This window comes from Schistocerca nitens, chromosome 9, assembly GCF_023898315.1.
Source record: "Schistocerca nitens isolate TAMUIC-IGC-003100 chromosome 9, iqSchNite1.1, whole genome shotgun sequence".
Taxonomy (NCBI): domain Eukaryota; kingdom Metazoa; phylum Arthropoda; class Insecta; order Orthoptera; family Acrididae; genus Schistocerca; species Schistocerca nitens.
Window position 1 is genome coordinate 313,535,622 of NC_064622.1, and position 25,690 is coordinate 313,561,311.

Sequence of the window (25,690 nt, forward strand, 5' to 3'; positions counted from 1 at the left end):
CTTAATTTCAAACTATTAAGCGGTAAATTAACGTCAACGTACTTTTCAAGCGCACTGTAGCTGTTTCTCGTTCTTAACAGACACCTGTGCAAAACTTAAGGACGGAAGTGGCCTTCGCATGATGTGAGACACTCAAGTAACGTAGTTCGATGAAACTTGGAGGCCACAGACAGGAAGAACAACTACAGTATAATGCAGAAGATAGCTGAAAGAAATACGCAATGAGGCGAACTGAAATGACACTTTTATTCAAAGACAATAATTGCACTCAAGTCACCGCGTTTTGTGATGGTCCTCTTCACTTTACAAAAGGGTGGAAGACGGTTCTTAATAGGGTGTTTCATCACCACCGACGGCAACGTGCTCCCGTGCTGGCCACTAGGTTGCCAAAGAGTTTCTGTGATAGGATGTTCTACTCCTCCACGAGCGCCATTAACAACTGACTGCTGGATGGTTGTTGGTGCATGTGGACAGGCTGCAGTACTTTTCTCCAAGACATGCCATACATGATGGATGCTATTTCACTCGGGGGAACAGGCAGGTCAGTCCATTCGCCGAACATCCTCTCATTTCAAGATAACCTCCACCAGCGTAGTTCGATGCGGTCACGCATTGGCATCAATAAAAATGAAGTCAGAGGCAGACTATTTTTCCTTCTTTTTTAGGTGTGGACCACAAGAGATTTCTCGTGATAGGTGATGTAACGCTACAAAAGAAACGCAGGAAGCCACAGTTTCCTGTAAGAATGATAATGAACGCCTCGGCGCTCACAGCTTGCATGGGCGTTGCCGTCGCAGTTTGAGGCTGTGTTCCTTCGCACAGTGAAACGCCTTGAGCCATGAAGACAGAGTGTACCGTTGCGGTATTGTTGGTGTGTGCGTTGGCGATGGCCCACACCTTTCAGGACGGTGCCAGGCGGCGCAGGTTGGTCAGTCATCGCCAAGCTTCTTACGCAGCTAACTCCTACATACACACTCTAACAATACCACCACTTGCAAAGTAGGTTAGAAATCAGATTAATAATGTAGCTCACGCAGCATATGTTCGCTTTATCGGGCAACAACAAAGTTATTGACTGTGGATGGTATCGTCAGAATGGAAATAATGAACTGTAAAAAAGTTATTAATTTTGGCACTTATCTTGAATGGATTCCCAAGTAGATTTCGTCGAAGTTGTCATGGCTCATCTTGTTGATTCTAGGGTGATTACACTTTGACTGCTAGAAGGTCCAGATCTGTATTTTAGCAATATTTGAAGACTTAACAAATGCGTTTTTCAGGAAATTCTTAATGATCAAACAATCATAGATCAGAACAATGGTAGGGCAGAAATAATTTTTGACTTGGTGTTCACGATCCATATTTTTATTAAACCTCTTGTAAATTCACATATACTTCTTCTTAATTGTCACATCATCAAGAAAACAGTTTTGTATCAATCTTCATATATTTAATTTCCACTTTAACGAAACACAAGACTTGATTTTTCTTTTACAAAGCGAAATAACAACTTAACTTCTGCGAAGTGAAACAAAGACTGCTCTGTGCGCATTCGCGCCAAAACGGTTACAAGTAATTCAGAGATTATGACAGTCTCACAGAAATGAATACAAAGAAGAACCATATCACAGTAATATATCGATACATCGGAGTACCTGTACATTAATAAAACCGAATGTGAATATTGTCATAAAAATATGTCTGTTACTTCGCAGAAAAGTAGTACGATATTACTGGTATCGAGAACTGGGGTTGGAGTGCCGTAATGGTCACGTAAATAAAGAACGATTACAACACACACACGCACACACACACACACACACACACACACACACACACACATGCGCACACACATGTGCGAACGTGCTTAGGCATTTGACAACACCACACACGTACATATAAATGCGTATACAGGCAACAAGCGCTTGTATCTTAGGAGTGGCCGAGCGGTTCTAGGCGCTACAGTCTGGAATCGCGCGACCGCTACGGTCGCAGGTTCGATTCCTGCCATGGCCATGGATGTGTGTGATGTCCTTAGGATAGTTAGGTTTAAGTAGTTCTAAGCTATAGGGGACTGATGACGTCAGAAGTCAAGTCCGACAGTGCTCAGAGCCATTTTTTTGAACCAACGTGTCTTAGACCAGTGGTCGTCAAACTGCGGCCCGCAGGCCGCATGTGGCCCGAATCAAGTATCCGTGTGGCCCGCGATTCTCAGCCGTATTCTATAACAATATGCAGCTGACAAGTAATAGCCGATTCCCTTCATAACAAAAAAATACACAGCCAGTACGATTTTGAGATGTGCTTAATTTTAATCGATGTTGATGAATTCGTCAATGAGCTAAGTAAAGTTGGCCGCTTACCTCAGGGGTATAGGGGTCAAGTAGCGCGGCCACTGCTATGTTACAGCGAGAATCTTTTATTGTTTGGTCTTCCACTACCGACAACTCAAGTGTGCGAGCGTCTAGGGGACTGATGACGTCAGAAGTTAAGTCCGACAGTGCTCAGAGCCACGGTATGAATTTTGAGACGGAAGTAACATGGATTTGTGAATGCGCGTAACAGAGACGGTCATCTTCAAATGTGATACTTGCTTTCAGCGGGGAACATTACATTAAAGATCTTATCATACAGGGCAATGAGGAGAAGAAGAAAATTCAAATCATATGTCATAGCGTCTCGTATTGAATAATGCTTTAAAACATAAGTACAGTTACTTTTACTAACCAATTAATCATCCGTTCAGACAGACAACACAAGACTTCATTAGGCAGAGCTGTGCTACGACTTTGGGGTCGCTGAGGATGCAACAATCTGAAATAGAGAACAGCTGACACGAAGTGGTCTGAATGGTGCCGATTTTTAACGATCACTCCATGGGAGACAGCTGCCGCCAACTTATCGCGCCCTTACCACAACTAGTCCACTGGACGCTTGCAACATACCAATTTGTATATCTTACCAAGTAATAATAAGTTTGGTATATATGCGGCCCGAGGTGTCATCCCTATCTTAATACTGGCTCTTGAGCAAAAAGCTTTGACGACCACTGTCTTAGAGGAAGGGCTGGGGAAAACTGCTGAACATTATTTGATGCCAAGTACCCTTTATGACAGTTTATTTACCAATAATAATGTATTTTCCTCAACAGCAACGTTGATACAATGCTCAACTTACGAAACACATTAAAGATTATACTTGAGGTTTCACCCGTAAGGAAAGGCATTAATCGTGAAATACAAGGAGCGAAACAATTTAGATAGGTTTCATATCAGCGCACACTCCGCTGCAGAGTGAAAATCTCATTCTGGAAACATCCCCCAGGCTGTGGCTAAGCCATGTCTCCACAATATCCTTTCTTTCAGGAGTGCTAGTTCTGCAAGGTTCGCAGGAGACCTTCTGTAAAGTTTGGAAGGTAGGAGACGAGATACTGGCAGAAGTAAAGCTGTGAGGACCGGGCGTGAGTCGTGCTTCGGTGGCTCAGATGGTAGAGCACTTGCCCGCGAAAGGCAAAGGTCCCGAGTTCGAGTCTCGGTCGGGCACACAGTTTTAATCTGCCAGGAAGTTTCAATTTAGATATTCTTTAAATTTTTTAAAAATTAAGCTTCATCAAAACGTTAAACATTAATAATTTACAATGAAGGTCATGTCGAGTTACAATATATCCTGGAGTAATACACCGGTCCCACGTGAGATCAGGACACAGACCCGAAGACCACACAACAGACTCCAGACGTAGACTTCTGGACCCACCCGCCCCCGTGACAACAAACCGAGGGAGGAGATAGATACTACACTACAACGTACAGAACATAGATCTCTTCAGCAGTGAACAGGTTAAGTAAAACCAAAGCCTTTGTCGCGACTCTAAAGGAAATCCAGTAATTAATATTAAGATTAAAACACCACTGACTGTTAACTCGGCTCGCGGTGCTAGATAAAGTTAACAGGTTTGGGCATGGTACACACTTACCTGTCGAGGACCAAAGTTATTATTATCTTAAGTGCCACACCATAATCTTAATAAAAGCAGAAGCAGCCTTCAACCTAGCATCTACAACCCAAGGTGTACCAAATGACTTTTATTAGCTTAATGATCATATCAGAGGTTCTCAAGAACTTCAGTTGTCCTCAGGGAATTGCTTTCAGAGTTTTGCAAGTAATTTAACAGACGCTATCATCATTTAAGCATGATATAAAATATTCCATTTATTACTCCTAATGGTTGTTGTGGTATCTAAGGGAAAAAAAAACTTACTGGCTGCAAGAAACAAGTCACTGCCACAAAAAAGCGGTTCTCTTTTCTTAACATCAACATTGTGACAAAATATGACCTAGAATTGGGCACAGGCTTCTAGGCTTTAAAATTAAATCACCAAAACAATAGTCTGCACCTTACTTAAGATGGGTGCCGAAAAGTTTCTTAAAAGCATTTACTCCAGACAGAAGCCAATTAAGCAAATTTTCCAATTTGAGCACGTGCCACAAGCCCTTTCAGAAACAAATTAAATTGAAAATGGGGAAGCGCAGCACAAAAAGTTTGAAAATCCAAGCGGAAAGCCAGCACCAAGCTGCTTCAAGCACAACGAACAGCAGGCAATAAGTCTCTGGAAAACATACAAGTGACGCTCATCATAAACATAAGGAAGTGGAACCGGGCTCTTTCCTCGACCAAGGAACCCGAAGAAGGGTTTCACTCGGTGCCCACAGAGCGAGATGGCGCGGTGGTCAGGACACTGAACTCGCATTCTGGAGAACGACGGTTCAAACCCGCCTCTAGTCATCCAAACTTAGGTTTTCCGTGATTTTCCTAATTCGCACCATGGAAATGCCGGCGTGGTTCCTTTGAAAGGACACGGGCGATTTCCTTCCCCATCCCTGACACAATCTGAGCTTGTGCTCCGTCTGTAATGACCTTGATGTCGACGGGACGTTAAACCCAATTTTCCTTCCTTTATTCGGGAGGACGACGGTTCAATCCCGCGTCCGGCCATCCTGATTTAGGTTTTCCGTGATTTCCCTAAATCACTCCAGGCAAATGCCGGGATGGTTCCTCTGAAAGGGCACGGCCGACTTCCTTCCCAATCCTTCCCTAATCCGATGAGACCGATGACCACGCTGTCTGGTCTCCTTCCCCAACCAACCGACCAACCGACGTTCCTTTCTTGAATCGGTGTCCGGCAAAATCCTGTGGTGAAGGTGTTCCGGTCTCCAAGTGCAGAAGGGGACAAGACCGGTGGCTTTCGCCGAATCGCGCCCTTTTCGGAAAAACGCCGACCGTAAACGCTCACATCAGAACAACGGTGCGTCTCCAGTGTTGCCCAATTACTCTCCAGGAAGCCCTACGTTTCACCGGACACACCATTCACCAAAACTGCACGGTCCCAACCGCCCCCTATCTTTCTGCACAACACACTTCCTCTCTTCAATAAGGGAGGAAACCAAAGACTGTCTAACTGGCAAAGAACGTACTCAACTCGCCGTGCGCGAGCTGTCGAACTTGCCGCACAGCTTAGCGATTTTGACACAAAAGACGCGAGACTACGCGCCTCACTGAATCCATCCTGATCTAGCTCACGGAGGATATCGTGCGATCTCCACGTCTTGCCATTTTTAGTCGCGGCTACAGCCTCTCTTACCAAGAGACCCCTCTTCTGCAGAACCTTTTCTACTCCACCAGTAATCCTTTCCATCAATCGCAATTATTTAAAGAAACACCCATTGTACAAAACAGCTTTAAACGTCTGATTACGATTACTTTACAAATGAGTTAATTTTTCATGCATCCCAGTGTTTACGACGTCGTATCTCGCGAACTGCGTGTCGTACAACGACATAATTTGTCAGGTACACGTAGTGGTCCATACGAGTGTACACACTGTCGGCAAAATTTGTTTGCAAATATATTAGCAAAGACGTAATAAATTAGAATGTCGTAGTTGATGCTGGAGCTATACTACGTGAACAGCGAAAATGAAGTAGCGATAAACTTTTTTCCTGACGTTATTTCTACATCTACATTTGTACTCCGCAAGCCACCCAACGTTGTGTGGCGGAGGGCACTTTACGTTCCACTGTCATTACCTCCCTTTCCTGTTCCAGTCTCGTATGGTTCGCGGGTAGAACGACTGCCGGAAAGCCTCCGTGCGCGCTCGAATCTCTTTAATTTTACATTCGTGATCTCCTCGGGAGGTATAAGTAGGGGGAAGCAATATATTCGATACCTCACCAAGAAACGCACACTCTCGAAACCGGGACAGCAAGCTACACCGCGATGCAGAGCGCCTCTCTTGCTGAGTCTGCCACTTGAGTTTGCTAAACATCTCCGTAACGCTATCACGCTTATCAAATAACCCTGTGACGAAACGCGCCGCTGTTCTTTGGATCTTCTCTATCTCCTCTGTCAACCCGACCTGGTGCGGATCCCACACTGATGAGCAATACTCAAGTATAGATCGAACGAGTGTTTTGTCAGCCACCTCCTTTGTTGATGGACTACATTTTCTAAGGACTCTCCCAATGAATCTCAACCTGACACCCGCCTTACCAACAATTAATTTTATATGATCATTCCACTTCAAATAGTTCCGTACGCATACTCCCAGATATTTTACAGAAGTAACTGATACCAGTGTTTGTTCCGCTATTATATAATCATTCAATAAAGCATCCTTCTTTCTATGGTGGGCGCCAGAAAGAAAAAGTTTCGAAAACGTTTGAAATTAGTTGCATAGTTTGTTGGAAGCCGAAATGCGCTGTGTGCTCTGATCGTAAAACAGAGGATGATACAGTCTGGTTAATTTGCGTGCGGTGAACGTTAATACTTGACTTATCGTATTAAACCTTTAACGTATGATTATGACAGAAATTTAAGTTTTTAAACTCTGGCAGTAATTATATGAAATATCGAAAATGAAATTTTTGTCGGCTCTGGAAGTCGTTACACAGGCAACCTTCAATCTGGACCAGATGGCAGTTTTAACTGTTTACTAATGTCCGCGGTGAATCAGAACTCCACCGAAAAACTTTCATACGTGTTGATACCAACCAAAATAAGAACAAAAAAGTCCGGTAAACACGCTGTCAAATGCATATTTTAAGTGCTACGAGCGCTAGTTTATCTTCAGGACTGTGAAACACGTCTCTCTTGATTTAAATAATGAAAACTGCACCAGTTACTTATTTTCCCACGCTTAGCACAACGCGTTTCGAGAATTTATACTCATTTACAACTACATATTTCTAGAATGAAATATTCACTCTGCAGCGGAGTGTGCGCTGATATGAAACTTCCTGGCAGATTAAAACTGTGTGCCGGACTGAGACTTGAACTCGGGATTTCACTTTGGCGATGGTGGTGTGCCTCTTTTGTGTCTTTTTGAGATGGTAATGTATAGTGCCTACTCTGACATACAGAACATCATGCGCACGCAAATTATTACTTACACTATTTTTTAATATTCAAATGATCTCTACACTAAAAGTAAACAACGTATCGAGCAAACGTGTACGGAAAAAAAATCACTTGCTCGAGTACTCTTACGAATGAAAAAAAAGTGTGTGAATTCCTAACGGACCAAATTGCTGAGGTCATCGGCTCCTAGACTTACACACTACTTAAACTTAAACTAACTTATGCCAAGAACGACACACACACCCCTGCCCAAGGAAGGACTTGAACCCCCGGCGCGTAGGGCCGCGCAATCCGTAAAATGGCGCCCGAGACCGCGCGGCCACTCCGCGCGTCTACAAATGAAAGGTGATGCTTTTACACTTTATTACTGGACAGCTTAGTAAACTTGTAAATATCAGAAGCTGGAATTTTTGATCAAAACACTTGCGCCACAAGCTAATGGCTCTGAGCACTAAGGGACTTAACTTCTGAAGTCATCAGTCCCCTAGAACTTAGAACTAGTTACACCTAACTAACCTAAGGACATCACACACATCCATGCCCGAGGCAGGATTCGAAACTGCAACCGTAGCGGTCACGCAATTCCAGACTGTAGCGCCTAGAACCGCTCGGCCACTTCGGCCGGCCCACAAGCTAATGCTTGGGCAACTAACATGGCAGGTGTCGGCTTCACGTTTGTGACTTCATAATAACTCTGCTTATTGTACTTCCATTGTTGAGATTTAAGCTGCTAAGGATTTCTTAACCGGTTATCATATTTCATCTCAGCGCGGAGCTCAATCGAGTGCGAGCGAAGTAAAGACATTGGTCAGCTGGTACAACGCAGTCATTCAGTTAGAACAGAATATCTCAACGTATCGGTGTTCAACTTATAGGGTCCTTTAAAAAGTGTGCAGTTTCGATATATCAAATTATGAACTTTGTTTAATCAAATCTCATTAACAAAATGCATACGTAAACAAGACCATCGTAGGTTCTACCTTGAACTGACACTGCAAGAACTCTTAGAATGTTGTTTATAACAAGGCCGTCGTGAAATACTTCGTTCTTATGTTCATCGCACCTTCCCATTTCAAGTATGGAAAATGAGGTCTGGCACATGATCTCCTCTACTGCGCTGCCATGCCAGAAATTTGTTTGTGAAATTCGCAATAGCTGTATGACAAGGCTCCTCTTGTATTACGCCCCACAACACGTCGAGTTTCCTCATTTCACTCGCTGATGTTTCGGTGTTTATTGACACGTGCCAATGATTTAAGAGAACACGAAAGACAAAAATCACACAGGGTAAAGTCACATGATCTTGGTGCCCATTGTTGGCCACCATTGCGCGAAGTGAGGCGATCCGGAATCCGCTCGTGGAGCAACTCAATTGTTTCGCACAATCTTGGTGAAACCATAACTCTTGAACGTCCCTCCCACTGAAACGAGGCCACGAAAACTCTCTTATTATCGCCTGGTGTGAGTCTCTGTTAACTGTCATAGCTTTTCCTGTTTCATCTTCAAAAAATAAAGGTCAGTGATACAACTCATCCAAAAGCCACACCAAACCGTCAGTCGCTGTGGATACATTTCCTTCGCTTGAATCAGTTCTGTTTATTCAAAAATCCCCTTTAGTGGATGTGCACCTCGTTACTTAAGATGATGTTCCTCGCAAAACCTGTCCGCAGCTCGTGGTCTAGTGGATAGAGTAGCTGCCTCTGGATCACGGGGTCCCGGGTTCGATTCCCGGCCGGGTTGGGGATTTTATCTACCCGAGGATTGTGTTGTCGTAATCATTTCATCATAATTCGTGGAAGTGACTAGATTGGACTGTGTGAAGATTGGGACTTTGTATGGGCGCTGATGACCGCGCAGTTGAGCGCCCTACAAACCAAACATCATCCTCGCAAAACCGTCGTCTTCGTGTCGTCGTCTCTGAAACCAGTCAACAAAACGTCATCTTTTCTCAAGTTCGGCTTCTTTCAGCTGCTATGTTAATAAATCTTTGTAAGGGTGGTATTGGAGATCATACTAGAGAATTCGCCGTACTGAAGAATATTCTATGGACAATTCCTGGAAACAGCAAAGTAGTGGGAAAAAAGGATGTGGCGCCGCTCCTGTGTTCAGTCTTGTTGTCGAGTGTACCTCGGTCTGCGAGTCTCTCTCTGTAAGGGAAAGAACAACAATGTTCGCAGTGCTAACAATCCACGATGCTCCGGCCGTCGTCGGCCTGTCCTTGCTGACACGCGTGTAACTGCAAACAAGCCCATTTCCTACTGAGGGTACGTGCAATGATAGTTCGATTCTGAATGACCTAACGACTAATACATGCTCTGATCAAAAGTATCCGGACACCCCTATGTATTGCGCATTTAACCACTAGATGTCATGTGAGGCAGATCATTCAGTACAACAGTATTGGGAGAATATCGTGCTCTCTGTAGAGAAAGATTAACTGTAGAATGAGTTATTCAGGAGAGGTCGGTGGGTTCGAGCGTGGACTAACCATTGGATGTCGTCTGAATAACAATTCCATTAGGGACATTTGAACCCATCTGTAGTCGCTGTTGGTGATATGATTGTGAAGTGGAAAGGTGAAGGAACAACCACTGGTAAACCAAGGCTAGACAGACCTCATGTACTGACGAAAAGGGACCGTCGAGCATCACAGAATGCGATTAAAAAAAAATCGAATTAAATTAGTTGAAGGAATCACTCGTGAATTCCAAATTGCTACCAGCAGTTCAGCTAGCTCAATGACCGTGTGTAGGGAGTTAAAAAAGGGGGTACAATGTCTAGCAGCTCTTCGTGAGTCACACAGTTTTGTGACCAACACTAAGTGAGGGTTGAGGTGGCCAGAGGATGACTGGACACGTGTGATTTAGAGAGTGATGAATCATGCTGGACCTTATGTTAATCCGATGGAAGGGTTAGGGTTTGGAGAATGCCTGGAGAACGTTACTTGCCAACAGTGAAGAAAAGATGAGTTGGTATTATGGTATGGCGGTGTTTCTTGTGGTTAGGGCGTGGTCCCCTTACTGCGCTTAAGTAATGTTATTAGAAGAGAGACAGGAAAAGTAGCCACTGGGGTAGGTAGTATTCCTATTAAAGGAATGAGACCATCTTAACCAACAGTGCACAAGTAGCTAATGTATTTAACAACCATTTCTTAAGTTTAGGTGAAAAAATTGATGAGAAGAGTTCAAAAGAAAAAGCCAAGCAGTACATGGAAGGGTCAGTTTTGAGAAATCCTATTCAGACTAATGTTCAGCTAAGAACCTCTTGTGAATTAAGGAAAATCATTAAATCGTTGAAAAATAAGTATTCTGTTGGAGTACAAGACATCTCTAACAAGATATTAGGACAATGTGTAGCAGTTACAGTTGGTGTTCTGAGTCACATCTGTAATGCATCACTAACTGAAGGTATTTTCCCAGACAGGTTAAAATATGCCATTGTCAAGTCTCTCTGCAAAAAAGGGAACACCACAGATCTCAATAATTACCGGCCAGCATCCTTGCTCATAGCGTTTTCAAAAATTGTCGAGAAAGTAATGTACTGAAATGTGGTTGCCACCTTAGCAGTAATGGGTTACTTTGTAAATCACAGTTTGGATTTTAAAAATGCTGTTCCACTGAGACAGCAATATACAGTTTCACTGCCCACGTAATAGAGTCTTTAAATAGTAAAATGTCACCAATAGGAACTTTCTGTGGCTTATCCAATTGTGTGAACCATATTATGTTACAGAAATTACAATTCTATGGTATAAATGGAACAGCATATGAGTTCCCACTTCATCTAACTGGGGTGAAACAGTATTGGGTATTCCACAGGGTTCGATCATGGGTCCTCTTGTGTTCTTGATATATGTGAATGACCTCCCTTCTTATCTAGAACAAGAAGCTAAACTGACACTGTTTGTTGATGATACAAGCATCATTATTAATCCTGCTAAAGAAAATCCAATAGAAAAAGACACAAATAATGTGTTTGCAAAAGTTATTGATTGGTTTTCTGCGAAAGGGCTTGCTCTCAACTTTGAAAAAACACAGTACATTCAATTTGCTACTGCAAGGAGTACAGTTCCTTCAATGAATATAACACATTAACAGAAATCAGTAGCCAGGGTAGAGCATACTAAGTCTTTGGGTGTACATTTAGATCAGAATCTTAATTGGAAAGTTCATATTTTGGATCTCCTAAAGCGACTAGGTTCAACAACTTTTGCAATCAGAATAACTGCTAATTTTGAGGATATAAAAATCAGAAAGCTACATATTTTGCATACTTTCACTCTCCGATGTCATACGGAATAATATTTTGGGGTAACTCAACACTTAGGCAAAAGTGTTCACTGCTCAAAAGAAAATGGTTAGAACAATGTGTGGGGCTCACATTGGCACATCTTGTAGGCATCTCTTCAAAACGTTAGGAATTCTTACAACAGCCTCACAGTACATTCACTCAATAATGAAATTTGTTCTCAACAACATGGACCAGTTTAAAAACAACAGTGACATTTACGTTTATAGTACCAGAAGAAAAAAAAGACTTACACTATCCTCTACTTAACCTATCTTTGGCACAGAAAGGGGTAAAATATACTTCTGTAAAACTTTCCGATAACCCAGATAAAATAAAACACACAGCAGTAACAATTTTAAAACTAAATTGAAATCATATCTCCTTGACAACTCCTTCTATACCACAAATGAATCCTTGAACAGGAATAAATAAATCTATAGTTATAATACACGCATTCTGTGCAATTTAAGAGAATAGGGTAGGTAATAAAAATCAAAAAAAACCTTCATTCATGTGTCCATTTCTTATGCACTTGACACGTTACACATCATAACGGTTACCATGAGATTGATCAATGGAACACTTAACTAACTAACTAAGCGCCAATTGCGTAAGAATATGAACACATTTCACCGCACTGTGTTCTTCGTACAGTAGAGCAACATTTCGGAGACGAGAAGTGTTTGAATCAGTGTGGCAATGCACCATGTCTTAGCGCAGCATCGGTGCGGCAGTGGTTTTTGGGCAGTAACATTTCTGAAATGAAGTGCCCTACTCGGTGTCCCGACCTGAGCCCAATGGCAGACAGATAAGAGTCGTCTTCGCTCCAGGCACAGCGTCCAACATCCTCTGGTTTCGGTACTTGAGAAAGAATGGTCTACCTTTCCTCCACAGACGTCCAGACACCTCGTTGGAGGTCTCACCAACAGACTGAATCGCCATAAAGGGTCGACACCCTTCATATAAATGTCCGAGAACAGATGTATGGATACTTTTGATTGGATCAGTGTGTGTCCGCCCTTTAGGGCATTTTTCGAGTGGAGCCGCTGAGATGCTGTATGGACCTGCTGAACGATCGACTCCACATTCACTTGGTCGTCATGGAGTCCCGACCATAGCGAGCAGCTATGTCGCAGAATGATAAACCGGAGTCTCCATAGGTCACGATTCTGCCCTCTCGATTTTCGGCACACTGTGGTAACACGTTTCTCCTTCCTATACCAGGCATAACGCGATTTTCTTACAAGAGGCCAATATTCAAATACGATTTCTGAGTGAAAGACTCACCACGTAATCATTTCTTATATACGCAATGTAGATGGCGTTACTCATTCGTATGGCATGCGTTTGCACTGAAGTGCTTATCTTGACGTTCATTGAAAGTCTTCTTCGCGATTTTGCAGTTTTAGCGGCCACTGTTATACAGGATATGTACAACGTATAACAATTTGATATATGACATCTGTGATCTATCGAGTGGGGAAACCAACATATATTGATCTATAAAAAACACCTGAGTTACAGCGCATGCACGGTGCGCAAGGTTTTCAGTATTATCTCGTTCTCAGCGCCCAAGCTATTGGTCGCAGAGGGAAAAAAAAATAGCACCTCTTTTGTAGGAAATGCTGGGATACATTTGCGTCAGAAATCGCGGTTTTTGAGTTATTCAAGAAACACGTGCCAAAGTGGCTTTCAGCCACACCGCCAGATTCACACTCACCCCCACCTGTCAGGATTTTTAGTAAGTTGTTCATGACGCTCACTCCTACCATTGCATAAACATTTGCGTCCACACGAATTATTTCTCATATTCGACCTTTCTTGCTGTATATTTTCTGCATATTGTCTGTTCGTCCACTTATAAACTGTAAAACTGACGTATGTGTAAATTTTACTACACGAAATAGCCGGTGGCCTGATAGCCCAGTCAGTGAAGACCAACACTTTGAATACGGAAAATAATTTGTGTAGTAGCATGTTTTAGTACAGTGGTAGAATGGAGTACCACGAACAACATACTAGGAATCCTGCTCGGGTGAGGTGGCGCTGCGGGGGGGAGGGGGGGGGGGGTCCGGGGGAAGGGGGGGGAGGCGCTAAAAGGGTGTGTGAGAACATGGGTGCTTTGAAGGCCACGTTATCACGTTTTTCTTGAGTAGATCGAAAACCGCGGCATCTAGCAAAACGTGTCCCAGTACGAAATTAAACTGCATTAAATTTCCTACAAAAAAAGTCCATTTCGTTTTTTCTCTAGGGCCAATGGTTTCCGCGCAGACAGCGAGAGAATACTGAAAATCACGTATGCCGCTTATGCACCGTTGCTTAGGTCGTCTTTGTTAGCCCTTTTGTGGCAGTTCCCCGAATTAATGGAACACAAGTGTCCTTTATTAACTGGTTCGTTTCCACTTCCTCTATACCACTGTAGCCGGCCACTGTGGCCGAGCGGTTCTAGGCGTTTTAGTCTGGAACCGCGCGACCGCTACGGTCGCTGGTTCGAGTCCTGCCTCTGCCGTAGTGTCCTTAGGTTAGTTAGGTTTAAGTTCTAGGGGACTGATGGTTCAAATGGTTCTGAGCACTATGGGACTTAACATCTATGGTCATCAGTCCCCTAGAACTTAGAACTACTTAAACCTAACGAACCTAAGGACATCACACAACACCCAGCCATCACGAGGCAGAGAAAATCCCTGACCCCGCCGGGAATCGAACCCGGGAACCCGGGCGTGGGAAGCGAGAACGCTACCGCACGACCACGAGATGCGGGAAGGGGACTGATGAACTCAGCTGTCGCATAGTGCTCAGAGCCATTTGAACCACATACCACTGTAGTAAATTGCAAACAATTATTGCTTACGCTTTGAATAAAGATGGAAGCGGCTACTGTTATATAAACGAGTAAGCCGCTGCCATAGTGTTTGTCGACGTATAAATGGACATTTTTGGCTAATATTTTCGAACATTAATACTAACCAGTATAACATCACGTACACCGCATTTTGCAAAGTGTAAAGGCGTTTTCAAAACCGAAAGTACAAGAAGTACATTTAATACGTGTGTACAGTGCCCTCAGTACGCGAAAAAAGAAGGATCAGTCACAACAAAACACGACACGATATCAGTGCAGGACGCCATACAGATGCTTCTGCAAAACCGCATAATGTAAAATCAAGTTCTTCAATAAACGAAATCCACGGATGATGGCACAGGGGTGCCTAAACATGTTTGAGTAACAAGAAAAAACAGTGCTCTGCATAAAAGTCGGAACCTATATTCAGTAACAGATCTACGTTAACTGAAAGTTGCACTAGAGGAGTATTGCGAAACATCCATTCATGTTTTCAGTTTTGGAAGACGGTATCAGAAACGAATTTGTTCTTAGTTATTGGTACACACTATACACTGTGTTTTTTAAATGAATATCAGGGTTTTAACGCTTTATAATATTTATTATATTAAACTTACAGTTATAAATGATATGTCAAACGAAAGAGCAACTCAAACAGTTTTACCAAGAACCTTATAAATGTTCTGTGTAAGCACCATTTGTCACACGGCACACATCAAGTCTATAGCCTAGTTCTTTCCAAACGTTGATAAGTGTGTCTTCAGTTATTGTAGCAACAGCTGCTTCAATCCGGTTCCTTAATTCAGGGAGGTCTGCTGGTAGCGGAGGCACGTACACACGATCCTTGATGAAACCTCAAAGGAAAATACCGCACAGCGTTAGGTCGGGTGAACGTAGAGCTCATGCAAAGCAAGCCCTGTCATTAGGCCCCTTGCGGCCTATCCAGTGCTTGGATACAGCGAAGTAATTGAAGTAAGCGCGGAAACATTGCGCGCTCCACATGCGCACTGGTGCGAAACACAACTGTTTGATTAACTTCTCATGGTTGGGATTCACAGACATATAATATTTCTTAAAAGACATCATAGTCACCGTTGACTGTATAAAATATTTATTATTACTATTGCAATTTCAGCCTTATATGGCCATTTTCAAGTAACACTGCAAAAGTTACGTTCTGTCAGAATATAAAACTATCTGACATGAGTACATGTCATCATCAAAAGGCTGCATTTTGATGACGACATGTACTCATGTCAGATAGTTTTATATTCTGACAGAATGTAACTTTTGCATAAGGCCGAAATTGCAATAGTAACAATGAGTGTATTATAGTCAACGGCGACTATGATGTATTTTAAGAAACAACTGTTTGAGTTGCTCTTTCATTTGACATATCATTTATGACTGTAAGTTTAATGTAATAAATATTATAAAGCGTTAAAACCCCGATATTCATTTATGAACACCCTGTGCGGTATTGCTATTAACATCTTTTTTTCTGTTCTGCTTGTCTGTTAGAGAACAGGTTGCTGCAGAAGTCCCAGCTGAGGAAGTGATCCTCGTGGATGATACAGATACAGTGCTGAACGCGCCCATAGTGGCGCAGGACGAGGCTGCCAGCGAAGTCTCCCTCAGTGAGACAGCCGACCAGAGCAAGGGACGTAGACAGCGTGCCGGCCGGCCCTTCAACAGGCCGTGTAGGGCCGGCTACAAGAGGTCACGCCGCGGTTGTGTACTTTCCCACTAAAACATTCGGTGCTGTTCCTCAGGTCTGTATCCTTAGTGTATTGTATTTACTACTTATGTCTAGAAGTAAGAAAGAACTGCTAAGTAGTACGGTAGAGCTGCTTTCAACAAAAGGTTGTTTGCAATACACCGCAGTGCTGTACTAGGCTTGTTGTTGTTGGAGATGGTGTGGTGTGCGTACTGTAAGACCTTCGGTACACACACCATCAGATTATTTGACTTCTCGCTCTAACGAAATAGGCGAGTGTCAGCAATATGTCTCGTGGTCTTATCGTAGCGTGTTTATCTTCTGACGTTAGGTCAGACGATAGAAATGCCACTTACACACTTAGAGTAGCAGATTGACGGTGACCAACTTTAAACAGAATTTTCACACACATTTATTAAAATAATATCAACATAAAATTACTTAACTTGGTTCTGGATGCTATTTACAATTGACAATCTGAAGTTCCTTTGGTCTTGGTACGTTAATCTTATTCTCACATATCTCTGATATTTGACAAAGTGTCTATACATTTCTCTTCATGGCTATGTACAGGAATATGATAATCTTATTAGGCGCAGACTGAAACTTGACTACAGACTAATGTAGACTAATGCAGACTGTTACAGACTGGTGCAGACAAATGCAGACTGGTACAGACTAATGCAGACTGACTGATCGGAGGTCTGTACACTCGTTATAATACCTCGCGCGGTCAGGTATCACTGCGCGAGTGTGATCCGCGAGGAGAAAAGGTTCTACGTTAGCAGCAATCTCATTGGCTGCGTTACATATTAATACGCGGATCGGCGGAAGCAGAATTTGGTCCGTCTCTAAGACAGCGCCATCTCGTAGTGTGGAGACGGACGAGCGCTGCGCTGCGCTGTTGTGCGTAGCGGGGCGCGCTCTAGTGGGAAAGTTGTGTACGCGCTGACTACGCGGAACTATGTACACAACAGATGGTTTGTCCTTGCTTTCATCCGACCTCTGAACTCAGTTTTCCAGATGGTAAAAAGGTGAACCTGTAGTTCAGCTTGGACTCTGAACAAATTTTGCTAAATAGTAAAGAAATTGTATCTAAAGAGCAACTTGCGTCTTTATCGTAGCGCTACAGCGCTATGAAAGCTGTCCAGCTAGACGTAGCAAATATCCGTCCCTGGAAAACGACAGTGACAGGGTGGAACACTTGCACGTGATTGAGTGTGAACTGAGTTATAGTAGGAAAAAATTTTGTCGCTATCAGACGCACTTGACAACCAGATATGAAATTCTGATCCTTATGTTTCTGTGGAATTTTTTTTAGCGGATGCAGGATCACTATTGCAAGCCTTGGGTTTTTAATGGCATTCTCCAATGGCTACAAAATGCGCAACTGACGAATCAATGAGAATATGCTATGGGGAAAGAAGAAAATGGATGGAGAAAATGAACACAGATCTCAGTCCGGATAGAGCAGGGGTATTCGTCCTTTTAGCTTACCTGGGACACGCTGGGAGAAGACGAATATTTTTGGGCAGTACATAATATACCGGGTGATCAGAAAGTCAGTATAAATTTGAAAACTGAATAAATCACGGAATAATGTAGATAGAGAGGTACAAATTAACACACATGCTTGGAATGACATGGGGGTTTATTAGAATCAAAAAAATACAAAAGTTCAAAAAATGTCCGACACATGGCGCTTCATCTGATATGAATAGCAATAATTAGGATAACAAAGTAAGACAAAGCAAAGATGATGTTGTAACTCTTCAGGCTTTCCCGGCGAGATCTTGACATGTGGAATAATCGGGTCTGCTGCCGGATGTTTGTGTCGCTCTGGCACAATATTTCGGCCACGTAACTCGTTGCCTTCTTCAGGTGCTACCTGAGACTGCCGTGTTGGAGGATCTTGTCCAGTATTTATGCCCAGAGGGCGCTGGGTGCTCTCTTTGGCGTCCGCGCCCGCCTGGCGCTGCCTGTAATGTGTTGTTTCTCCCCCGGTGCTCCCTCTGGACAAGATCCTCCAACACGGCAGTCTCAGGTAGCATCTGAAGAAGGCAACGAGTTACGTGGCCGAAATATTGTGCCAGAGCGACACAAACATCCGGCAGCAGACCCGATTATTCCACATGTCAAGATGATGTTCTTTACAGGAAATGCTCAATGTGTCCACCATCATTCAGTCGAGGAATAATGTTGTGAACAGCACTGTAAAGCATGTCCGGAGTTATGGTGAGGCATTGGCGTCGGATGTTGTCTTTCAGCATCCCTAGAGATGTCGGTCGATCACGACACACTTGCGACTTCAGCTAACCCTAAAGCCAATAACCGCACGGACTGGGGTCTGGGGACCTGGGAGGCCAAGCATGACGAAAGTGGCGGCTGAGCACACGATCATCATCAAACGACGCGCGCAAGAGATCTTTCACGCGTCTAGCAATATGGTGTCGAGCGCCATCCTGCATTTTGGTTCTAATAAAACCCCATGTCATTCCAAGCATGTGTGTCAATTTTTACCTCTCTATCTACATTATTCCGTGGTTTATTAAGTTTTCAAATTTATACTGACTTTTTGATCACCCGGTACTTACGGCAACAGTAACCGCTGGGGGAAAAAGGAGAGGGAGGAGGGCAAAGGACGACGGTCGGAAGTATAGAGTTAACCCATTGAAGTAATTTGAAATTCATTAACTTATAATTCTTTATTCTAAAAAAGATAAGATTGAATTAATTTGACATTTTATATATGGTATTTCATTAATAATTCTATATAAAACTATTTACAAATCACAAAATTAATTTGACATTAGACTTCGAATTTGGGAAACTAATGTTTCAATATCATGTTTGATGGAAGTGGTTGCAAATTCTCAGGGTGTTTTCAAGGTGTACATCTAAGATTTTGGCTCCATTTTTACTCTTTGTGTGGTTTACTCTTAAAAATAATTGTTCATAAACGTACGTGTTTCCGAACAAATATGATACATATAAGAAACATTTGTCTCTGGACAGGTATAATTTGTAAAAGTCCAACAAAGGTAAATTATAAGGATGTCACATTGCAACTCTATGCATTCTATCTGAAAATATTCTGACAACGTATCTATATTGTTTGTAAAATGTACCGTATAAATACAAATATTTTGATTATTTTACCTAAAATCCGACATCAGTTTTCAAATTCTTGCATCAAATCGAAAAGTATGATTATGTATTTCATGTCGTATTTAGATTTGTGTTGCAATTTACAGCACTGTCACACACAGTGTGGTTATACTTGTTTTTTTCATGTTGATCACTTGTTTTTGCGAGTATTTCTTTTTCGGTATCCTAGTGATAAACTACTGAATTTTTATGTCCATATTTGTCGAATTAGTAATCATGCTGACACATCTCGTTAGTAAAATCATTTCCAGACTTGCTAGTCGTAGCTTACAAGCTATGTGAGATCTGTACGAGGACTGTCCCTTTATGAAGGTGGGATCTCCGCGAAATTGAAACCACAGTGGAAATAACCACTTCGATTTAGACAATTGTCGTAACGTCGTACCAACTTCCCAATACGCTCATCATAGAAGGCAGCCATTGGTGCCTTCTGCCAATTATCTACGCTGGTCTGCAGCTCGATGTCAGTGCCAAAATGTCGTCTTCATAGCCAGCGGTTTATGCGAGCAGAGATAAAACTCAGAGGTAGCTAATTCCGGGCTGCATGGTGGGTGATCAAACACTTCCCTTCAAAAACTTTGCAGAAGTGTCTTTATTGCCCCTGCAGAAGAAGGAAATGCATGGCAGTTACGTTATATGGGCTGCATCAAATTAGGCGAATTCTCTCAATGTGCAATCATACTTGGCAGGAGAAACTATTTTCAACGCATTTTTAAGTGCTCACTGTGCGCTCACAACTGAAAAGACTGACGTGACATGATCGATGGGCTTCTTAGATGTTGCCCAACACATATCTGCAAAACTTCACCGGATTTACACTGTGGTTTCCGCTTCACGACCGATCGGACCTTAATAAACGAATAGCTCTCGATTTCATACATAGGCTTCAAGTGTCGAACTACACATCCCCTACTGCTTGGTGGTCGCTCCGAAGGGAGCACTCACCACTACTGTTGCTCCTCCATGAGCAAGTATGGGCATACATTAGCTGGTTCTGGCAGATGGCATTGCCTGCCTTAGGAGACGGTTGTTCTGTGCATTTCTTAAGCCTCGTCCTATCGTAGACAAGAACTTGCAATCACACACAACACGTGTCTCTATCGTAATTTTGGCAAAGCAGCTGAGCAGCCCATTGAATATTTTTAATCTCAGTCAACCACTGGAATGTAAAGACTTTTTTCACGATGTTTACGATTATTTGCAGTAGATGCGCTTACCAACGTGATAGCGGATATTTATGTATTACATTACTGTCATCTCTCTTTCAGAACTGTATCCACACTGTAGCATTTTTTAATTAGCATGCAGTAAATAGTGTTGCATCCAGCTCAATTAATTAATTGAACACTTTAGGCATTAACTAATTCCATAAAAACTGAACGTCCTATAATTACAGTGAGAGTGTATATTTTGTTAAATCGCACTTAACTTTGAAGTCCTAAACATGGGCTGCGACATCACAGTCTGTGCAGAGGGACAGCACTAAAGAACCAAACTCCTATCGTCATTCCCTCTCGAATATTAATATTTATTTCTTTTTGCTTTCAGGAACTGAACAGAATCTGTGGACAAACTTGGTGAAGAAGTGTAATAACTGCGGTAATATTTTTGTTGCGATAAATATACTGACAAGTCGTCGTGCTATTTAAATGATGTAACGTCCTGGCAAACTAATACTTTGTGCTGGATCAGAATATGAACGCACACTCTTCCTATTACTGTTCATAGTAGCGTCATCCATGCTCAAAGCTTCTGCTTATCATTAATCGTGTTGAGTATGCAAAGCATGTTCGCAAACAAAGGGTATGTTTCGTCGCTGACTAACCTTCATCAGGGTTCTGGCAGCAATAACAAAACAGACTCTTTCCTGATTTTCGTTTACTCTTGTAGCTGGAGGGATAAATCCAAACCTTCCCTCCAGTCTGGGAATGTGGCATTAATTGTTTACATTTTGTTATGACATGTGTTTCCCTTTTAATCTCTCTCGAGCAACTGTTTTCCCTAAACACATGTTAAAGTCTGAAATAAAATGTTAGAAATTATTACGCATTAGATCATGTTATTTCATCCCATTCTCCCCGTTTACAACTGCAATGAGCAGCAACAGTGCAAAAGTGCTGCTTTTTCTTACGTATTCTTGGCTTCCTGTATATCACAAGCTAGTGTTAAGATCTAAAACCTGAGTGAAATTAATGTTGTTTGAGTGCTAGAACCTACACCAACGTAATTACAGATTTACTAATATGTGACAACATATCAATGCAACGTTTCTGAGGTTGTTGAGAATATATACGACTGTTACTCGACGGAACGATTTATAGTGCTAACTGCAGAAGAAATTAACATTATCAAGTGACTAGATATTATCAGTAGGGTAGCAGGGTGAGTTCAAGCTAAGACAACGACCATATCTCAGTGTCACTTCCACTCTCAGGTTACACACTTGGGCGACTTATGTTCATGGTCAACCCCATTAATCTCCTTCCCCTCCTCCAGGGAATCACGGCACTTCTATGTGCTACATACACTACTGGCCATTAAAATTGCTACACCAAGAAGAAATGCAGATGATAAACGAGTATTCATTGGACTAATATATTATACTACAACTGGCATGTGATTACATTTTCACGCACTTTTGATGCATACATCCTCAGAAATCAGTACCCAGAACAACCACCTCTGGCCGTAATAACGGCCTTGATACGCCTGGGCATTGAGTCAAACAGAGCTTGGATGGCGTGTACAGGTACAGCTCCCCATGCAGCTTCAACCCTATACCACAGTTCATCAAGAGTAGTGACTGGCGTATTGTGACGAGCCAGTTGCTCGGCCACCAGACGTTTTGAATTGGTGAGAGATCTGGAGAATGTGCTGGCCAGGGCAGCAGTCGAACATTTCCTGTATCCAGAAAGGCCCGTACAGGACCTGCAACATGCGGTCGTGCATTATCCTGCTGAAATGTAGGGTTTCGCAGGGATCGAATGAAGGGTAGAGCCACGGGTCGTAACACATCTGAAATGTAACGTCCACTGTTCAAAGTGCCGTCAATGCGAACAAGAGGTGACCGAGTCGTGTAATCAATGGCACCCCATACCATCACGCTTTCAATGTGCGTTCACCGCGATGTCGCCAAACACGGATGCGATCATCATGATGCTGTAAACAGAACCTGGATTCATCCGAGAAAATGACATTTTGCCATTCGTGCACCCGGTTCGTTGTTGAGTACACCATCACAGGCGCTCCTGTCTGTGATGCGGCGTCAAGGGTCACCGAGCCATGGTCACCGAGCTGATAGTCCATGCTGCTGCAAACGTCGTCGAACTCTCCGTGCAGGTGGTTGTTGTCTTGCAAACGTCCCCATCTGTTGACTCAGGGATCGAGACGTGGCTGCACGATCCGTTACAACCATGCGGATACGATGCCTGTCATCTCCACTGCTAGTGATACGAGGCCGTTGGGATCCAGCACGGCGTTCCGTATTGCCCTCCTGAACACACCGATTCCATATTCTGCTAACAGTCATTGGTTCTCGACCAACGCGAGCACCAATGTCGCGATACGATAAACCGCAATCGCGATAGGCTACAGTCCGACCTTTATCAAAGTCGGATACGTGATGGTACGCATTTCTCCTACTTACACGAGGCATCACAACAACGTTTCACCAGGCGACGCTGGTCAACTGCTGTTTGTGTATGAGAAATCGGTTGGACACTTTCCTAATGTCAGCACGTTGTAGGTGTCGCCACCGGCGCCAACCTTGTGTGAATGCTCTGAACAGCTAATCATTTGCATACCACAGCATCTTCTTCCTGTTGGTTAAATTTCGCGTCTGTAGCACGTCATCTTCGTGGTGTAGCAATTTTAATGGCCAGTAGTGTACAAAGTAAATCAGGGGAATCCTACGCGTCTTAATTAGGCAATTGTGCGATATTATATTCATGTAGGTTGAAATGAGGTTTGTAATATTTTCTGTTACATAGTTTCGGCTACTTTTCAAGACTACAGATCTATACACTACCCCCATCTGAAAGACATACACGTAGATCATCTGAAATAGGAAAATTTTTATGAATCCTTGGTAGGATAGCGAATGTGACAAGTGAATATTCTTCCTTGTACAAAATCTTTATTAATTCCTACATACACATTCACATTCAGAAAATAACCCTTTATTTATGTTTATTTGGTGTATTTTTAATAACACCCAACCTAATTGTAACTTATTATTTAAATCTACATTGGAATCTTCTTTCTCCATAAGTAACTCGACAGGTACAAATAAAGTATTTTCTTGAATACCAATATGTTTTTCATTTTTTTCCTGTGTGATATCTATTTTATGTCTCTAACAGTTAGTTCCGTTCCTTCCTGCCAATCTTCTAGCCGAGAGCATTCAGAGAGTTTAATTTTACCTTTTATATCCAGCGTAAAGCCGTTGTTATAACACTCCACATGTTCCTGGGTGTACACAACCAACGCTTCTGCTGCTCGTCCTTGTGGAATTTCCGTATAGAACTACCATTAAATGTTATTATTTTGTTGCTTTTAAGCTCTGCCAGTAGTTGTTCTGTTAGTAGGTGCACAGAATCCAGTCCAGAACATTTAGATACAATGTAACAATCCTTTTTAAGCAGATCCAGGTGGAACTGGGTTTTATAAACAGATTTTTCATGTGTCTTTTAATGTCGTTAACGTACTCCGATCCATCAGTTTTGGCCAGGACTCCTACATACGATCACTCACCACTACCATTAACAGTAAATGCAGATATATTGTAGTTCCCAATTGCAGCCAAATTTTGCAAGACACCGTGTGTTTTGGTGGTTTTTGCACTGTGTGGCGGCGAGCTGTTTCTCGTACTCTCCAAACAGTGTTGGCTTCATTTCTGAGTCGCTCTCCATAACGTTCCTGGCGGGCGAAACAGTGCAGTAGCAGAGCTCGCGCGTTTGCTTCAAACTGAGACAAGGTCAAGAAGCCGCACTATTTACACGTATCCATGCAACGGTTGGATCGTGACGTCATCAAACTGCTGCCTACGCGGCCCCACTCGGGAACGACGGAGCACAGAGATCTGCCGCATGTGATATTGCTGCAATTGGCCGCTTGCCTCATCCCGCCGCACACGAGCGATTTGCCAAGCAATATCAACCAGTATTACGAGTGCCGCTGGGTCAAGAAGCTCTGCTATTAACAATGAACTGCTATATGCGTCACCACTCGCAGTTGACCTCCGTATCCCCGGGGATACGTGCAAAAGGTAAATTTACAAAAAAATGGAAATTATGATTTATTTAACTTGTTTTGACGTGCTTTCCTTGAGAAATGTAGGTTACTTTACAAAACGTATTACAGTCTTCACTGATGCCAAGTAGGCTGTGCCAATACAATTAGTTTTTCGTTTATTAGTCCTCTGTTCCTTTTTCATTCATTAGTCTTACAGTATTTACACAATTTATTTTGTAATCTCGATGTGTCCATAGTGTTACGGTGTAAAGTCAAGCGCCGGCGGGAACGATAGAGAATAGATGGCTGTTAGAAGACGTCAGCCAATCGCACGCTGACCGACCCCTCTCCAGGACGACAACGCGACAGCAGTGGCCCCTGTGTGAAGAGGACATAAGTGCTGCGACCGACTGGTGGCAGCCCAGTTCAGTAGCAGCTTCAGGATGAGCGACTTCGATAGCAGCGTAGCTCTAGTCACCTCGCTTGTACTCTCTATGTAGCACAGACTTGGAATTGTTTAATACTGAAGAAGCTTGCTTATTTTGTATGTCGCCCTTTGCTTGCGACACATCTGTGTAATTGTCAAAGTATTGTCGTTTACTTTTTGTAATAAAATTCATTAATACGACTTGTTTGATTTGATCATCTAGTGAACCGAGTACGAAGGATTCCTAGGCACTCCCTACTTGACGACGAGTCTGGACTTAATACATAGAACTGTAGATCTTACAATTACATGGTTCCCTGAGACATTTAAATCTCTTTTTATTATTTACGATAATGATCGAAGCAGACGAATTAAAATTTGTGCTGCCGCTGGGACTCGAACCCGGGTCTTCTTGCAAGGCAGAAATGCTAACCATTACACCACTTGTTTTTTTTTTAAATCTCATTTTGTTCTATCTTTCTCGTTGAATTTGTTCATGGCTGACGTCCGACGACACCCATTCAGGTTGTTCGTTGATCTGTTCACTCAGTTTTTTTATTACAGAGGGTAGCTAAACTCTCTGCCCGAACACGCTGAACT

The 25,690-nt window shown here is 42.8% G+C and overlaps 1 long non-coding RNA gene across 1 annotated transcript; it reads left to right on the forward strand.

Moving 5' to 3' along the window:
• Positions 1 to 763: 763 nt before the first annotated feature.
• On the forward strand, positions 764 to 25,292 carry LOC126203149 (uncharacterized). Its single transcript, XR_007540229.1, has 4 exons — positions 764 to 924; positions 16,068 to 16,318; positions 20,980 to 24,697; positions 24,921 to 25,292. It is a non-coding gene; the product is annotated as an uncharacterized LOC126203149 (long non-coding RNA).
• Positions 25,293 to 25,690: the final 398 nt, after the last annotated feature.